The sequence below is a fragment of the Rattus norvegicus genome, chromosome 7, assembly GCF_021556685.1.
Source record: "Rattus norvegicus strain SHRSP/BbbUtx chromosome 7, alternate assembly SHRSP_T2T, whole genome shotgun sequence".
NCBI lineage: Eukaryota > Metazoa > Chordata > Mammalia > Rodentia > Muridae > Rattus > Rattus norvegicus.
The window spans coordinates 62720303-62738049 of NC_141540.1; the positions used below are offsets into that span (position 1 = coordinate 62720303).

General features: G+C 46.0%; 1 long non-coding RNA gene across 2 annotated transcripts; it reads left to right on the plus strand.

Annotated features, from left to right (window-relative positions):
* Positions 1 to 1420: 1420 nt before the first annotated feature.
* LOC148004693 (uncharacterized) lies at positions 1421 to 14895 on the plus strand. 2 transcript variants are annotated; one of them, XR_015625338.1, is made up of 4 exons: positions 1421 to 1613; positions 7351 to 7424; positions 7762 to 7931; positions 14548 to 14895. It is a non-coding gene; the product is annotated as an uncharacterized LOC148004693 (long non-coding RNA). The 2 variants fall into 2 exon arrangements; XR_015625336.1 differs by lacking the exon at positions 1421 to 1613 and having other exon boundaries at positions 6747 to 7424.
* Positions 14896 to 17747: the final 2852 nt, after the last annotated feature.

Consider the following 17747-nt stretch of genomic DNA (forward strand, 5'->3'; position numbering starts at 1 on the left):
GTGCAAGGCCCTGGGTTCGGTCCACAGCTCCGAAAAAAAAAAAAAAAATCTAAATTCTAACAACCAAAAGCGATAGTCTAGACTCAGAAACTGGATGAGAGTTTACAAAGAGTAAAAAAAGTGTGGGAAGAAATGGATATTTGGGCGAAGAGAATCACAAAAACAAGCCAGGGACTATCAGTTGTCACGGTCCATCCCTTTCTTCTTAGTATAGAAACAACTTCAAAAAACAGGTACAGTGGTATTTGCCTCTAGTTGCACTTGGACTCCTGGCTGAGTTTAGAGGATCCCTTGAGCCCCATAAGTCTGAGACCAGCGTGGGCAGCATAGTGGTACTTCATGTTGGCATTTCCTCGAGGCTCCACCCCACAGTTACCTAGCAACAGCCAGGTGTGCCTGACTGTAAAAGGGGCTGCTTGTCCCCTCCGTGCTCTCTCTCTCTCTCTCTCTCTCTCTCTCTCTCTCTCTCTCTCTCTCTCTCTCTCTCCTCTCTCTCTCTCCTCTCTCTCTCTCTCTCTCTCTCTCCTCTCTCTCTCCTCTCGCTTTGTCTTCTCCAACTCTCTTACCCTTTACCCTTTCTGTCCCTTCTCTCTCCAGTCCCTAACCCTGCTCATGGCTTGCCTCCCCTCCCCTTCTCCCTCTCTACGGCTCCTCCCCCACCTTTCTCTGTCTCTATTACGCTCTCAACTCCCCACCCCGTGCCTTAAACACACTCTATCTATTCCATACTATATCTGATGTATGGCTGATACCTCAGGAAGAAGAGAGGCCTCAGCATGGGCGGGCATAGGCACCCCATTCCTCCACACCATACCGCGCCTCCACCAAACATACCCCTGGCTTCTTTTTCTGTTTTATAAAACACAACACTCCATCTTTAAAAAAAAAAAAACAAAAAACAAAAAAACTTAGCTTGCTGCATTGCTGTGGGGAAAGAACCTGGCTTTGTTTGCAACTAAATTATGTGGTTATGGGATTAATTTCTGAGTTGAATTCATGTTCATAACATCTAGATGGCATCCTTAACGGCAGTAGTATTTTTTCTCCCTTTCTTCTTTCATTCTGGTCAAAATGTCAACTATTGTCTTCTTGCTTTTGCAGGGGACTCGGGTTCAGTTATCAGCACCCACATGGTGGCTCACAACCATCTACAGCTCCAGTTCCAGGGGATTCAACGCTCTCTTCTGACTTCCTTGGGGTTCAGACATGCACATGGTACATATATGTAGGCAAAACACTCGAAATCGAGGCTCACGTTGGGACAAACCGGGCCAACACGCTCTCACAGGGAGGAGGTTTATTGGGATGGCGGAGACAGAGGGATGGAGGGGGTAAGAGAGGAAGAAAAGAGAGAAGAGAGAAGAGAGAGGGGACAGGAAAGTTCTGCCTTTTATTTGACATATGCCATGTAATGCTCCAGGGTGAAGGTAGGAACTGAACCAAAGGTATGCTGGGAATATGTGGCTGTTACCATGGCAACAGATGCAGCGTTGACCAGGTAAGGTCACTGCTGGAGACAGAAGCAGTTCCTGATACCAACAATATGAGCCATCTGCTTCCTGGTACTGCCGAAGTAGAAGGGACTTGGGCCCCCAGAGTTTTACATCAATCCGGTACCATACATCTCGATTCTTTATCTTAATTTGCATAGATTGAGTTTAAGACAATTCATATAGAGACTGGTGTGGCCCACACCGTGACCCCAACACTTGGGAGGCAGAGGCAACTGGACCTCTCCATTAGACTATTATGAAACAAATTCCAAATATCACTTTTTAAAATTTATTTTCCAATATTATGTGTATGGGTATTTTGACAGCATGTACGTCTACATAACACGTGTATGCATGGTGTCCTCAAAGTCTAGAAGAGGACACAGAAGTCCTGGAACTGTGAGCCACTGTGTGGGTGTCCGGGATTGAATCTGTGTCCTCTGGAAGGGCAGCCAGTGTTCTTAACTGTTGAGCCATCTCTCCAGTTCACATCACCTCTTCTGCGGGGCACCCTCACATGGAGGGCTTCTAAGCCTTTGACAGTAGAAGAGATCATCCAGGGAAAGTGTTTCCCTTGGTTGAAAACAGAAATACCACAAAGCAAAGGGTCAGGCAAAGCAGGGAGTTCTGGGAGATAAGATACGCGTGTCGGGTAGGAGAGTAGAGTGGATAGTGTTCCCGTTTCACCAGACTCCATTTCTCATGCCGACTTTCACTGAGACAACCACTCTCAGCTCCAAACTCATTTGCTGGGTGTCCCTATGTGTTGGTGGCTGCTCCTGCATTTTGGTTGTAGCTGTGTCCCAAAAGGATGTCTTCTAGGGTTTCTGGAAAAGCTTGTGGATTCCTCAAAAACCTGCACCGGCCTGGGCAATATTCGATGGTGGAACTAAAGCCAAGGCCATCGGAGTAGTGAGATGCCAGTAAACCTTGTTTTCTCCGCCACAACGTGGTTTGTGCTGCCGTTCTAAGCCTCTCTCTCTCTTTTTTTTTAAAACTGGATTTTTTAAATTTACATTTCAAATGTTATCCCCTTTCCCAGTTTCCCATCCATAAATCCCCTATCTCATCCTTCCCTTCTTCTATGAGGGTGTCCCCTACCCATCCACCCACCCCTTCCCACCTCCCTCCCTGACATTCCCCTACACTGGGGGGTCCAGCTTTGGCAGGACTTCTCCTCCCATTGGGGCCCAGCAAGGCCATCCTCTGCTACATATGCAGCTGGAGCCAGGGGTCTGTCCATGTGTACTCTTTGGATGGTGCTTTAGTCCCTGGGAGCTCTGGTTGGTTGGTATTGTTGTTCTTATGGGGTTGCAAACCCCTTCAGCTCCTTCAATCCTTTCTCTAACTTCTTCAATGGGTACCCATTGGTTGTGGGCTGGAGAGATGGCTCAGTGCTTAAGAGCACTGATTGCTCTTCTAGAGGTCCCAAGTTCAAATCCCAGCAACCACATGGTGGCTCACAACCATCTGTAATGAGATCTGATGCCCTCTTCTGGTGTGTCTGAAGACAGCTACAGTGTGCTTACATATGTAATAAATTAAAAAAAAATTTTTTTAAAAGAACATTGCTTGCTTTTCCAGAGGAACCGGGTTTGATCTCCAGCACCCATATGGCTGCTCACAACCATCTGACTCCAGTCAGAACTGGTCCTGTGACCTCTTCTGGTCCCTGAAGGTACCAGGCACATGGGCGATACAGTCATGTATGCTGGCAAAACACTCATGCACAGAAACTAAATGACAACAACCAACCAGCTATTGGTGCAGATAGGTGCAGATAGTTCTTACACGTGGATATTTTGCTAAGGAAATGTTGGGGAAGGAAGGTAGATGGTGTGTGTGGAGAACTTGAGGAGAAGCTCAGAGATCTGTCTTCAGGGTGGTGCTGAAGTTGTGGGCTAGCGTTGCTTGGGCATGGTTTTATTTTACATTAGCAAATCAAACATCTTTGTTATCTAGATTCCAAGGAATGGGGAGTATTAATCCCATTTGCCAGAGATGTTACTAGTGAAGAACGATCCCTCGGGGGGGGGGGGGTGCGGGGAGGGGGGAATCCCAGGAAGTAAAAGGCATTCCCGGCAACAAGCGTAGAGCGCCCCCTGCTGGCAAAGACTAGCAAAGGTCAGCACAACGTCTAGAATGATGTACCCAGAATAGGAGGACAAAAGTTACAGGGAAGTTTGTATTTATCATATAATCTTCAGGAAGATAAGCTGGGGGTTTCCATGGTTGGAGGGTCTAGCACGCCCCAAAGACAGATGTGTAAATGAAGGCTGCAGGTGACTTAAATAAGAAGCAAAAATGTGTGTGAAAGTGAAGCTAGTGGCCAAGTCAAAGCCAGAGTGGTGCAAGAGTCAGCCTTGGTAGATCAGTGGTTCCCAACCTTCTTAAAGCTGAGACTCTTCAATACAGTTCCTCATGTTGTGATGACCCCCCCCCCCCAACCATAAAATTATTTTGGTTACTACTTCATAAATGTAATTTTGCTACTGTTATGAATCGTTGTATAAATATCTGATTTTTAAAAATGGTTTTAGGAGACCCCTGTGAAAGGGTCATTGACCTCTAAAGGGGGTCGCGACCCACAGGTTGAGAACTGCTGCCGGTAGAGGATAAATGAATCGTCAGTGTAGAAACAGCAAGGCTTTCCGAGGTACCGACTTTACCGACACTTTTTCCAGAACTAGAGGAACTGAACTATTCAAATGCTTAAAAAATTTGAACTAAACAAATTCAAACTTGTAGACGTTCCCGGCTGGGAATCACCTCGTGCCTACCATCTCCCTAGCTTATTTTTGAAAAGATCGAGAGGTCTGGCTTCATGACAACTATGGAACCTCAGAGATGGCACCATTTGAAATCACCAGCTGCTGCCACTGGACCTCAAGCTTTTGGACATCCCTCAGGCATTCTGTTTTGCTAAGGGCAAGGACAACCGGTTCAAGCTTTCTTTCAGCTGCGGCTGTGATAATTTGCCTAGACATAATAGATGCTTAATCCACGTCTGGAAGCAAATGAAGGAATCATTAAATCAGGCGTATAGGAAGCCTATAATTTGGCGAGGTCTCAAAAGACTGATTTACTTATATATTCGTCTGCTTCTTGCCTTATAATTATTATGTCTTCCTCCACGGGGATTTGAGAAAGCTTGTAATAAAACATGTACCAAATAGGAAATATAAATAATAAATAAAGCCAGCATCAGGAGACACGTACATTCGGCAAACAGAAGTTAGCTAGCTGAATGGAATGAAATACGCAAGCAATAAGACAACACCTAATTATCTAAGCCCAGCTGCAAATTGGTACTTGGTTTTCTGCTGAAAGAAACGGAAGCCAAGCATGGTTATCTTGACTACAAAAGCTTAAGATGTAGAGGAAATTAACTTTAAGATCTGCTGCTTTATTCTTGGAACATTATGGGGAGATGGTAAACAGCCCTGGATACTATTCTACAGCGAATTCCAAAGAGCTTTCTCACAGCTCCGTGCTGTAGTAGGAACCTCTAGCATAGCTGGTTCTCAGCCTTCCTGAAGTATACAGTTCCTCGTGCTGCGCTGACCCCCAACTCTCAAATTATTTCTGTTGCTGCTTCATAAGTGTAATTCTGCTACTGCCATGAGTTGTGATGTAAAGATCTGATGTGCAGGATATCTGACATACTGACCCCTATGAAAGGGTCACTCGATGCCCCCCTGGGGGTCTCTACCCACAGGTAGAGAACTCGGCTTAGCATGAGCTTCATAGCTCACTGGAAGCAATTTATTAGCCACCAAGGAAATACTGCTGAGTTGGAAACTTTCAAAGTGCGGATGAAATGGAAGATTTAATATGGGTGGGAAACAGATCATATATATTTTCTGCTAAGGTGGGAAGCATGGTTGTTTTATAGTGTTGCTAGGTGCTAGTTAGTGTGTGGTTTAGCTATCAAATGAAATTTCTTTTAGGAGTTTTGAAGGGAAAACGAGTTAGGCACCAAAAAACGTCTTCGGGATGGATGATCCGCTCTTGGAAACATCTGTTGTTAGTGTGCTGAGAGCTCATGGCGGTGTGGCTGGTGGCTGGGGCTCAGTAAGGTAGTTCAGTCCGGGTTGTTCATGCAGCTGCAGTTGGACAGTGGCTGGAAGCACCCAAATGGCAGTGCTGGTGACAACGTCCTAAACAGAAGGACTTTGGCTGGGTTAACGGGATGACTGTTACTGAGTAAACAGGGGCCTAACGGTCGGTTTCTGTTTACCAGGCAGGCCCCTTAAACCACCCCAAAGGTCTACTACATTGAGCAAGGGTGTCTGACTCTCAGCCTGCATCAGCTCAAGGACTCCACCCGTTGTCATATAAACCCTGCTTGCGTTCCCATCATTTGTTCATCTGTCTGCCCCCACCCCATGACCTTGGCAACTTTGAACCCCAATAAACCTTTTTTCCTACCTAAGGAGCTGTCTAGTTCAGTGATTTCACGGTGCTACATTATAGAAGAATTTATTTAGACTTTGAATAAAAGTGGTGGCGTCAGAAAGACTTCACCTGTTGCTTCATTTAAATCGAGGCTCCTCAATAAATGAAATGCTTCAGGGGTGCTCTGGGCCCCACCCTTCATTGAGGACCCCCAGGGTCACCACAAATTTCAGTGTAGTCTTAGGATGCTGTAGCCAAAGGGAGGGGAAGGCCGCCTGCTTGTCTCTTCCGGTCCGGACTTAGTTGTCTCTTCCGGTCCGGACTTAGTTGTGCTCACAGTTAACTGCATCCCAGATCTCCACTACTGGCCGCTGCAATTAAAACTCCAACCCTGTATCACAACCATGAAACTGGATCTTAGCTCTAAATCCCAGGAGTTCTGAGTCTACATTGTTCCTTTCCTATGTCACCAAAGGAGCCAAGAATGATCAGAGGGGTGTTTGACAGAATCCTGAGCTTCCAGGACCTCAACTCCACCAGCTTTCCAGTCAGGTGTCCTGAGAGCACACCAAGGCCCTGCACCCCGAGAGGCTAGGCAGGGTGTGGTCCGTGAGGATGGGAAGTGCTTTGCAACCCCCACACCTTCTGTTTTCAGCTCCCCGAGGCTTGCGGCAAAGGTGGTCCCCTCATTCTCCAAACATTCCGTGACAGTACAACTGTCAACATTTTAAAATGTATACAGAGAGGGACAATATACAGGCAGCAAAAGCCGCAATCAGGAGTGTTAGCGTTCATTCCTTCTAGGCTCCGCCCCACTGTTACCTGGCAACAGCCAATTGTGCGTGACTCCCGGGCACTTGTCCCTGGGCTGCTTGCCCCCTCCCCTCTCTCTCTTACCCTCTTACGCTCTCTGTCCCTTCTCTCCCCATTCCCCTGCCCCCTTTCTCCAAGTGTTCCTAGCCGAGGGCTCCTCCCTCCCTCCCTCCCTCTCTCACTCTCCCTCCTTCCCTCTCTCTCTCTCTTTTCCTCTCTCTTCCTCTCCCTCTCTGCCTTTCTCTATCTCCCTCCTCAACTCCCCTCCCCATGTCCTAAATAACCTCTATTCCATACTTTGTCGTATGGCTGGTCACTCAGCGGGAAGGGATACCTCAGCATGGGCCCACAGAGACACCTCCTTCCACCTCACCATACCGCTTCTGCCAAACATATCCTGGTTCTTTCTTTCTTTTTTATAAAACACGACCCTGAGTCGGTTAAGGAATGATTCCATGCACCTTGCACACACTTGTGCCGTCAGCACACGGATTCATTTTGCTTCTCAGTCTGTCCCCCACCCCCACTGGGAGTGAAGCATTAGTCGAATGGCTGCTACCATTGATAAGGATTTAGATTTCTTTCCTTTTCCTTTCTTTTTTTATTGGATAGTGGATTATAGTTCTCTTGTTTGTGTTTGTTTTAGCTGGGACAGATCATGGAGCCCTGGCTATCAGTTCGTCTCAAAGTGTTCTCCTATGAGTTGATGTCTATCGGCAGGTGAGGGCAGGCACAAGATAAGGCAAGGCCTGTGGTTGGGCAGTGAAAAAGAAAGGTGGGCTGAGGATTTTAGAGACAGAGAGTATGGAGAGGGGAGAAGGAAGGAAGAAGATGGAGGAAGAGAAGGATGACCCTGATCCGTGTGGCTTTAAATAGAATATCTTATAAGGGATGGATAATTACAGGACAATTTGTCTTACCTAGGTGGGCAGTTTATACCAATATCAATTGGCTCTGAGTTCATTGTGTGGACTTTTGGGGAGTGGGAATTTACTGATATAAAGCTGATTGATAAATTGCAAGCCTCTGTTTTGATTTTGAGTTTTGATTTTGCCAGGTTACAGGGATTTGTGACAGCTAACCAGGAGATGGGCAGTCTTTGTATAGGGCCAGTGTGGCACACAACCCACCCCGGGAACTTATCGAGATGGATGGTTGCTGTTGGGGCTAGCCATGGAGACGGTGAGGCCACTGCTGGGGCCAGAGAAGGCTGTGCTAACGTGGATGGTACATTCATTTTTTAAAATATTTTCCGTTACGTTCTCCTAGGCCCCTTGTGTGGGGATGGGTGGCTCCCTTAATGCTGACATGGAAAGTAGAAAACAATATCATAAGAGTAAAACTATGTTTGGCCAGCTGTGGTGGTACCCACCTATAATCTCAGAACTCAAGAGGCAGAAGTGGGCAGATCCCTGTGAGTTTGAAACCAGCCTGTTCTACCAAGTGAGTTCCAGGCCTACAGTGAGTCAGGGCTACATAGTGAGACCCTGTCTCAAAAACAATCAAATCATCAAAACCTCCAATAACATTATTGAAGATAACTAGAGCACAGACCATTTCCAACAGAAATTACTATTGTGTATCCCACAATACAAAAATACCTGTGCTGAGAGAACCCAGGTGTTCCGCCATTCGTGCGAAACTCTCTGTGGAGACGAACATCAATCAGGATCGGCCTGCTCTTCTGCAGGACCCTGTGAGCACCGGACTCGATGTCATTTCTATTTCTTATTATCCTTTAACTTCAAACCTTTACCCAAAGGGACACTCTGCTTTGCTGGGGACTCTCTACAGTAGGAACTCCAGCTGACTGCCTCAGTGGGGCTTTCGTTGATGTTTGCTAATTGTTCTATTTTATGTGTATGTGTGCCCTACAAGCATGTAGTACCCTTGGAAGCTAGGAGAGGGCCTCAGATCTCTTGGAACTGATGGTTGAGTTACAGATGGTTGTGAGTCACCGTGCTGGTGCTGGGATTCAAACCCTGGGACTTGTGATAGAGCAGCCAGTGCTCTTAACCACTGAGCCATCTCTCCAGCCCCTGCTAAATGCTTCGACTACCCAATTTGATGAGTCCTTGCTATCTGTCTGTCTTGTACCTGCTGTTTATTCTTTTCCTTCAGCATGATATATTCTTTTTTTAAAAATTCTTTTAAAAAAGATTTATTTTGGGGTTGGGGATTTAGCTCAGTGGTAGAGTGCTTGCCTAGCAAGCACAAGGCCCTGGGTTCGGTCCCCAGCTCGGAAAAAAAAAAAAAAAAGATTTATTTTATGTATGAGTACACTGTTGCTGTCTTCAGACACACCAGAAGAGGGCATCAGACCCCATTACAGATGGTTGTGAGCCACCATGTGGTTGCTGGGAATTGAACTCAGGACCTCTGGAAGAACAGTCAGTGCTCTTAACCGCTGAGCCATCTCTCCAGTCCAGCTTGATATATTCTTGATAAACTCAGTTAAAGTGGACATATGGTTTTATAGATTGTCCACTGGGCCATTAAAAATGCAGGGTCTTACATACCACACATTCAATTCAAACTTGCTCTGTAGCTAAAGATGACCTCCACCTCCCAGGTGCTGGGGTCCCGGGTGTGTGCTACCATGCCTGGTCACCACTGATTGGTTTTGTCTATTCCTGTGAAATTAAATGGCGTACAGGTATAGATGGTTTTTTAAATTTAATTTTTAATCAACTTAATATGTATGCAGCCTATGTGTTACTTGTACCAATATATTTTCATTTTCCTGCTTTGTTGCTGTGTACTATCTCAACTTTATAAATATACTACAATATATTGAGCTATTTGCCTGTGGGGAGGCCTCTTACCTGCCAGGTCCGCTCCACCTTCGACTTTGTTTGTGAGGCGTTCATCTCTTTGTACTCTTGAGATATCTTGCCTATATCCCTGTAAGGGTCTGAAAAATCACTGAAGGGAGACCTCAGACTCAGAGAGTATGGGCAAAGGCAAAGAACTTTTATTCTGCAGAAACAACCAGCACAAGAGGGCTGGTCTTTGAAAGAGGGCACTATTCTTTGAAATGGTGACCCCAGATAAAGGCACACAGACCTTCTTATAGAGAACTGGGGCAGGTGTGTGTGTGTGTGTGTGTGTGTGTGTGTGTGTGTGTGTGTGTGCTGGAGAGATGGCTCAGCAGTTAAGAGCACTGATTGCTCTTGCAAAGGTTGTGAGTTCAATTCCCAGCAACCACATGTTGGCTCATAACCATCTGTAGTGGGGTATATCTGAAGACAGCTAGCTACAGTGTACTCATATACATCAAATAAAAATAATAGGCAACTGGGGAAAATCTCTAAAAGGACTAGGTTATCTAAAATTGCATTGCTGGGTGTGAGGGGGTCACAGGAGGAGGTCTTGGTCTGCACCACCACCCCCCCAGCTGAGGATCGAACCCAGGGCTTTGCACTTGCTAGGCAAGCTCTCTACCACTGAGCTAAATCCCCAACCCCGTGGTCTGCATTCTTATGTCATGAATGTTTAGCCATAGGATGAGATAGGGCTTCTAGACACAGATGGCCCATTCTGAGATAAGATATTTCCCCATTCTTGTGGTTATCCCCAGGCTGGTCTTTGGGAGGGGGTTTTATGATCTTGTCCTGGGTTTTTTTATGGTCTGTTCCTGGAGCTGGTGTCTTATGACCTTCTTTTCTAAATCAGGCCTGGTCCTTAAACGGAGACAAACTGGGTCTATGTCTACCTCTCAATCCCATGACTTCAGAAACAAGCTCAGGTACTGGCCACTCAAGGCACAGTGTTGTCGGTTGGTGAACTTAGGGCTGTTGCATTTCTACAGAAGTAAAAGGCAGTCAAGAGAGGCACCCAACCCATCTTCTCTTCTTGTCTCTGGAGTCTTTCAAGAAGGATCCATGGTAACCCATAGCTGCTGACCATCCAGCACTCCCTTTCATAGAGAATGCATGGGGACCGTATGGCCCAGGCTTCCTTGTAGTTGAGTGGGGTCGAGAGATTGAGTTTTACGGCTGTGGGCAGAAGTGCACAGCCTGATGTGAGTCTCCTAATAACGCTCTTCTGGATGGTTCCCCCGAGTTCTTTCTTTTCCTGCCTTCTGGATGGTGACCTTCAGAACCACAAGCTAAAGATGGAAAACCAACCCACCTTGGTTCGTAAGTGACTGTGTAGAACAGGGGCTCTTCCCTCCCCTCATTCCTCCAGCTCCGACTCACCTAGAGCTGTGTGGCTGTCGCTCTGACAGTGAAAAATGAATGTCTATAGTGTTTGGGCTCTTAGACATCTTGGGGTTAATTGATACAGCTGCCAGCCATGCTCACAATAGTACTTTGCTTTCTTCCTAGAGACCTCAGGTATCTCTGAGATACACTACTTATTTCTTTTTTTTTTTTTCTTCTTTTTTTTTCAGAGCTGGGGACCGAACCCAGGGCCTTGCACATGCTAGGCAAGTGCTCTACCACTGAGCTAAATCCCCAACCCCTGATACACTACTTATTAATGAGTTAAAAATAGTATAGTAAAATTAATACATATACAAAAATACTTTAGGACACTCTAAAATGCAATTATAAATCTTCTGCCTCCCTGTCCACCCAACGAATAGCTAGCCCTACAAGTCCTAACACTATATTTATCTTAATTTTCTTGTTATATCTACCTAGTCTCCTCTACTTTTTGTTTTTTATTTATTTATTTTTATCTAGTGGCTTCCAACTATGTATGATGAACAGTTACCAAGAAGTTTTTAACCCTAGTGTTTTTCCAGAGACTATAAGAAACTAGTATGAACTGAGTGGTTTAAACTTAGTAAACATTTAGTTCTTTGAGTTCTGGAACCTGGAAGTGACTGCTGAGTATTGTGGGGACTTTCTGCGATCCTGCTTGAGGTTTAATAATAAAAACTTGGAGACATTTAAATACTAAGGCTGTCAGCCTTTGCTGAAGCAGAATCTAGGCTATCACCTTAACTCCAATTCCTGTGTCTCTCCCTGTTTCTCTCCTTCTGTCCTGTCCCTTCATCTCAGTTCCCCCACCCCACCCCAGGCTGCCAGCTCTTCACTCTCCACAAAGCCACATTCCAGAAAGAGAAGCCAGGGATATGTTTGGTGGACGCACAGTATGATGTGGGGGGCGCCTCTGTAGGCCCATGATGAGGCATCCTTTCCCCCTGAGAACCATATATACTATACTATATATGGTATCGTATAGAATAGAGTTTATTCAGGGCATGGGGAGGGGAGTTGAAAGACGGGCAGGGTGGGGAGAGAGAGAGAGAGAGAGAGAGAGACCAGCTGTGAGCACGTGGAGAGGGGTGGAGAGGGGGGAGGGGGAATGGGGAGAGAGGAGGAGAAAGAGCAAGAGAGCAACAGAGAGAAGGGGGCGAAGGGGGCAAGCAGTCCCTTTTATTGTGTGTCAGGCAAACAAGGCTGTTGCCAGGTAACTGTGGGGTGGAACCTGGACTAAATGCCAACAGTTTGCTTTTTAACTTGAAAATCTCGGAGAAGCTTCCTTTGGGCAGGTTGAGTAAGGACAAACATTTGCATATAGAAAGCTGGTAATGGTAAGAGGACAATACCAAACATTCTGCCAGCACTTTAATTCTCTGCTCTGCTCAGCCATTGACAATTGAAAATAAGGGGACATACCTACAGGCCGCTGGATGCAATGGGGGTGGGGGGGAGGGTAGTCATCCCAGTGGCTGAGCAAACTTCCTAGTTCAGATTGTCATTAGCTCAGCGTGTAGTCCTATGGTTCAAACAGCAGCAGCAGAGTTTTCTGGAGCCCTTTCATAAGGGCACTAAAGCCATGCAGAAGGCTCTGTTCTCATGAAGTGGTTTTCGTTCTGGGACAAGGGACTGAGATGCATATTGTACACAACGAAGCCGGCCTGGCCTCCAGGATCTCCCGGCATCCCTCAGTCCCTACCTGGCATCCCCTGCCCCCAACCCTGAGCTCTCCAGCTCAGGGGTTGGGCTGCCCTTCCCCTTCAGGCTCTTCCCTGTGTAAATCAGACATCCTCTCCCTCTCCCCCCCCCGCCCCCCACCCTCCACCCTCTGCCTCCTCTTCCTCCTATCTTCTCTCTCTGCTCGGAAGTCCTTTCTTCCCTCCCCACAACCCACCAGCTCCATCACGACTCCCGGCCCTCAGTCCTTGGGGCTAGTGAACTCAGTGCTGCCAGAGCAGTTTCACAATAAATCTGCCTTCAATATATTCAAATCCGGCATGAATTGGCGTCTCCACCACTAACCCTATCACACCGAGGCATAAGGGGCCAACGTATGATTTTTAGTGGCACGGGCATAGATTCCTTTGCCCTAAGGAAGTTTTAGGCAGAGGAAGTAAGGTGTGAGAAGGGCTGTCACACTTCATAATCACACGAAGGAGAACAGTTGATGTGGGACAAACAAAACCTGGAATCAAATTAGTGTGAATTTTCACTTTACACTTTTTTTTTTTTTTTGTTCTTTTTTTTCGGAGCTGGGGACCGAACCCAGGGCCTTGCGCTTCCTAGGTAAGCGCTCTACCACTGAGCTAAATCCCCAGCCCCCACTTTACACTTTCTTGGTGAGGTTAGGGAGCCACTGAGACATAGTGATGCTTCTTCAAGCTGTTTGGCCATGGGATCATCTCTAGAAATGTTCTCAGGGTGTGGAAAGAGACAGCAGGAGTAAGGGTAGAGAGAAAGAGCGGCACTGGTAAGTTACCTACCTTCTCTTTCTTGGAAACTGCTGGATGCCTTACCAGCAGGATTCTACCCCTTTCCTCAGTGACCCAGACAAGGCGGGTCAAGAACAAACCACGTTTCATAACTTGCTGTCTTAGTTTTTTTTCCTGTTGCTGTGGGAAAGTGATTTAGGAAGGAAGGGGTTTATTCCAGGTCACAGTCCTACTATGTCAGTCATTGTGGGGAAGTCACCGGATCTCGGTCTTACTGCATCTGCACCAGGAAGCAGATAGGGACGCATGGACTTGGTGGCTTTCTCCTTTTCAACATAGTCTGGAACCCAAGTCAGGGAATGGTGCCCCCCTACTTTTAGTGTCATCCTAGCTCTATGAACCTGATTAACATAGTCACTGGAGGCACGCCCAGAGTCCAAATATCCCCTTAGCTGTGCACCTGGAGGTGAAGTTCCCAAGTGGTTCCCGATGCTGTCAGGTTGACAGTTAACACATCAATCACACTTGCCTAAGGTCTCAGAGAGGCAGCATTCATCCTCTCACACCACTTCATTTCATGGTGCGTGCTAATTAACCTTTTGTCTGCAAAAACCGAGATTTGGAAGCCAGTTAAGGTCAAACCTCTCTGTGGGGTGACTTGGGCAAGCAAAGTGTCTTGCACATCCAATTTTTGTAAACAGATATTAGGTTACCAATTAAGCGGTCCCACCTGAGACAGCCTCTCTTGCTTAAACCCATAGGGAGTGGGGGAAACAGTACATTTGCTTCTAGAGCCTCGGAAGTCACGCTTGGAAACCATAATAAAATCATATTTGAATTGATGTCAGCTTATGGCAATGTTGGTCTGAAGTCCCGGAGTGAGTGGAATCTGTCTCATAACGGATCAATAAAAAAAAAATTTAGCTGTCTATATAGTTCACCAGAGTCCTTGACAAAGTAATAGAAATTTTGTATCAGTTTAAAAAGAATCATTTAAACACCATGCAACCTTCAGGTATCAGCACTGAGAAGACTGAGGTCCTGTGGGGACAGTTCCTATATAGAAAAAAAATAACTAATTTCCTTGTCCTCTGCATGATGTCCAAGAGGACATTTGTACTAAGTCTGGCACCCACTGAATGTTTACTGAATCCTTCCTCCTGTCAACAACTCCACCGTTATTTTTTTTTTTTTCAGAGAGCAGTAAAACCAGAAGCTCCTATTGGTCAGGACAGTTCTCATGAATCCTTCACTGATATGGATAAACCATGGAGAGAATCTGCCTTCTACTGGATATCTACCACTGGTCAATGCAGACCATCAGACTAGCAGTTGGGAACCCCATCTAAAACAATAACAAATGGTGGGGGGTGGTGTTGTACGTTCAATCCCTGCACTTGGGAGGCAGAGGTAGGGAGATCTATATGAGTTTCAGGCCAGCCTGGTCTACACAATGATTCTAGGTCAACCAGAAGAATGATGTGAAACCCTGTGTCTAAGGCAATAATTTAACAAATAAATAAGTGAATAAAAAAGTAGAAATGTGTCTGGAGAGATGGCTCAGTGGTTAAGAGCACTGACTGCTCTTCCAGAGGTCCTGAGTTCAATTCCCAGTAACCACATAGTGGCTCAAAACTATCTACAGTGGGATCTGATGCCCTCTTCTGGTGTGTCTGAAGACAGCGACAGTGTACTTATATACAATAAATAAATCTTTAAAAAAAAAGAAATAGAAATGAATTTGGCGCTGACGCAGTCTGTAATTCCAGCACTAAGAGGCTAAGAACAGTCTGAGCCATACAGTGAGTTTAAGGTCATCCTGGGTTACATGCCGAGATCCTGTCTCTTCAAAGTAGATATTCATTTCTAGTTTTAGCAGGTTTAAAAGTGTGTTTGAGGTCTCTGGGTCTTGGTTCTTCTTGCCCCCTCCCTCTGACAGTCTCAATTCATATATCCCAGCTGATCTCAAACTCACTGCTTAGCCCAGGCTAGCCTCAAACTTGTAATTCTCCTACTTCAACTTCCCGGGCACTAAAATTAAATGTCTGTGCCATCACATTTGTCAACCTGAGAAAAATATGGCAGTGCACGCGTGCACACACACACACACACACACACACACACACACACACACACACACTTCCAAGTGATTAGGACTCCATTCAAATCAATTAAGTCTAAATCAGAATTTATGTCATGAGAGTCTCACATGTTTTTTGTTGTTGAATTTTTTAAATCTCATCAGGTCAAGGTAGCATAAAGCTTTAATCCTAGCACCTGGAGGCAGAGGCAGGTGTCTCTCTGCGAGTTCAAGACCAAGCCAGCCTACATACAGATACCGTCTCAAAACCAACCATGAACCAAAGCACCCAGTGTGGTTAATGTGCAGCTAGAATTGAGAGTCCTTTCTTTTTCTGTTCCTTAGCTCAGGATCCCGACCAGCAGCATCTATTTCTCTAGTTGTGGCATTCTCTCTGGCTACCATGTTCTTAAAGAGTTCCTGACAGCTTAGTTGTTACTGACCACAGATCACCGTCTTCTCTAACCAAGTCTGGGGTACCTACGGTTGGGAAGCACTGCCTGCTCTTTATATCCATCAGCCCCAGGTGTTGGGCGTCTCAGCCCATCCTTCTAAAAGCCTGACTTCAGCCTGGTCTTGCTCTTGCCCAGTTCTATATTCTCCATACAGCCAATATAGATCTTCACTGTTATTCAACACACTTGAAATTAAAAGAATGAAGACTGGGAGTGGTGGTGCTTGCCTACCATCCAGATGGCAGATGGGTTTAAGGCTCTGGGACAGTGTTTGCTATGGCATACACACAGTCAGGCCTTCTTGGAGGCAACCCGATAACCTAGGCCTTGTTATAGGCCTCTGACATTTCTCCTCTGTTTCTGAAGCTATGGGGAGGACAACCACTTCTCGTCCCAGTAGCAGTGCACCCCAATAACAGGAAAGCACAGATACTCCAGTCAGAAAGTCAGAAGGTAAGTACTCAAAGACCTCTTCAAAAAGAGTTGGAGAGTGTTTGAACCCTTGCGTAGGGGCAGTGCTGATGTTAAGGTCCTGTTCCCCAATTGGTTCTTGATCTGTCAGTATGGAAGCCATGGACCAGTTGCTGGGCCTGTCATCCTTAAAAAAAATAAAACAAAGGAATAGAGAGAGGCCTAGAGAGATGGCTAAACAGTTAAGAGCACTTGCCAAGTGCTCTTCAAGAAGACCCAGGTTTGGTTCCCAGCACCCACATGGCAGCTTGCAAGTCAATATAGTTCCAGGGGACCCACCGTCCTCCCCAGGCATAATGTATCGGTGGACAGACACACATGCTGGCAAAATACCCATACACATGGGCAACCATGACACAGCATCAGCAGGGCTGGTGAGATGATTCAGTGTGTAAACACGCCTGCCATCAAGCTTGACAACCTGAGTCTGAGCCTCGAGCAGGATCCACATGGTAGGAGAGAACCGAGTGTCACAAGTTATATTCTGACCTCCATGAGTTTGCTTCTTTCCAATATGTGTACACAAAATGAATCAATATGTTTTTAAAGAAAGAGACAGTCTGTACCCTGCTCCCAACATCATCAATATGGCTCAGACATAGTCAGTTGAGTTACGTCACCACTGCATACCCAGCTAGCATCTCTGTTGAGACCTTCTGAGGTGCTAATTACAGTTGGGAATTAATCATTATTCTAAGTGAGCCAGAGTCTTATTTTCTCCTCAAGCTTCTCATTATTAAGTTTGCATGAATTGCCGAGTACACAGACATCACTGGTGTAAATTATCATTCAGCAATACACATTAAATACTCAGAGAGGTTTTTCTTTTTCTTTTTTTTTTTTTACCATGCAGCCTATCATGTGAATCTATTCACACACACACACACACACACACACACACGCACGCACAGAAAATCTGTTTGCTACTTATTGTAGAATTTCATCTTTTTTTCTTTCTCTATTCTAGCTTACATTCATGATCCCTGGAGTTTTAACAGGCTGACCTTTCCTTTTCGTGCTCTGAAACCTAATGTGACAACCATGGGAGCTCTGTCCTTTCCAGAAAGTCACTGTAAGGGCTGGTTTTGTGTGTCAACTTGACAAAAGCTGGAGTTATCACAGAGAAAGGAGCCTCCCTTGAGGAAATGCCTCCATGAGACCCAGCAGTAAGGCATTTTCTCAATGAGTGATCAAGGGTGGGAGGGCCCAGCCCATTGTGGGTGGAGCCATCCTTGGGTTGGTAGTCTTGGGTTCTATAAGAAAGCAAGCTGAACAAGCCAGGGGAAGCAAGCCAGTAAGTAACATCCCTCCGTAGCCTCTGCATCAGCTCCTGCTTCCTGACCTGCGTGAGTTCCTGTCCTGACTTCCTTTGGTGATGAACAGCAATGTGG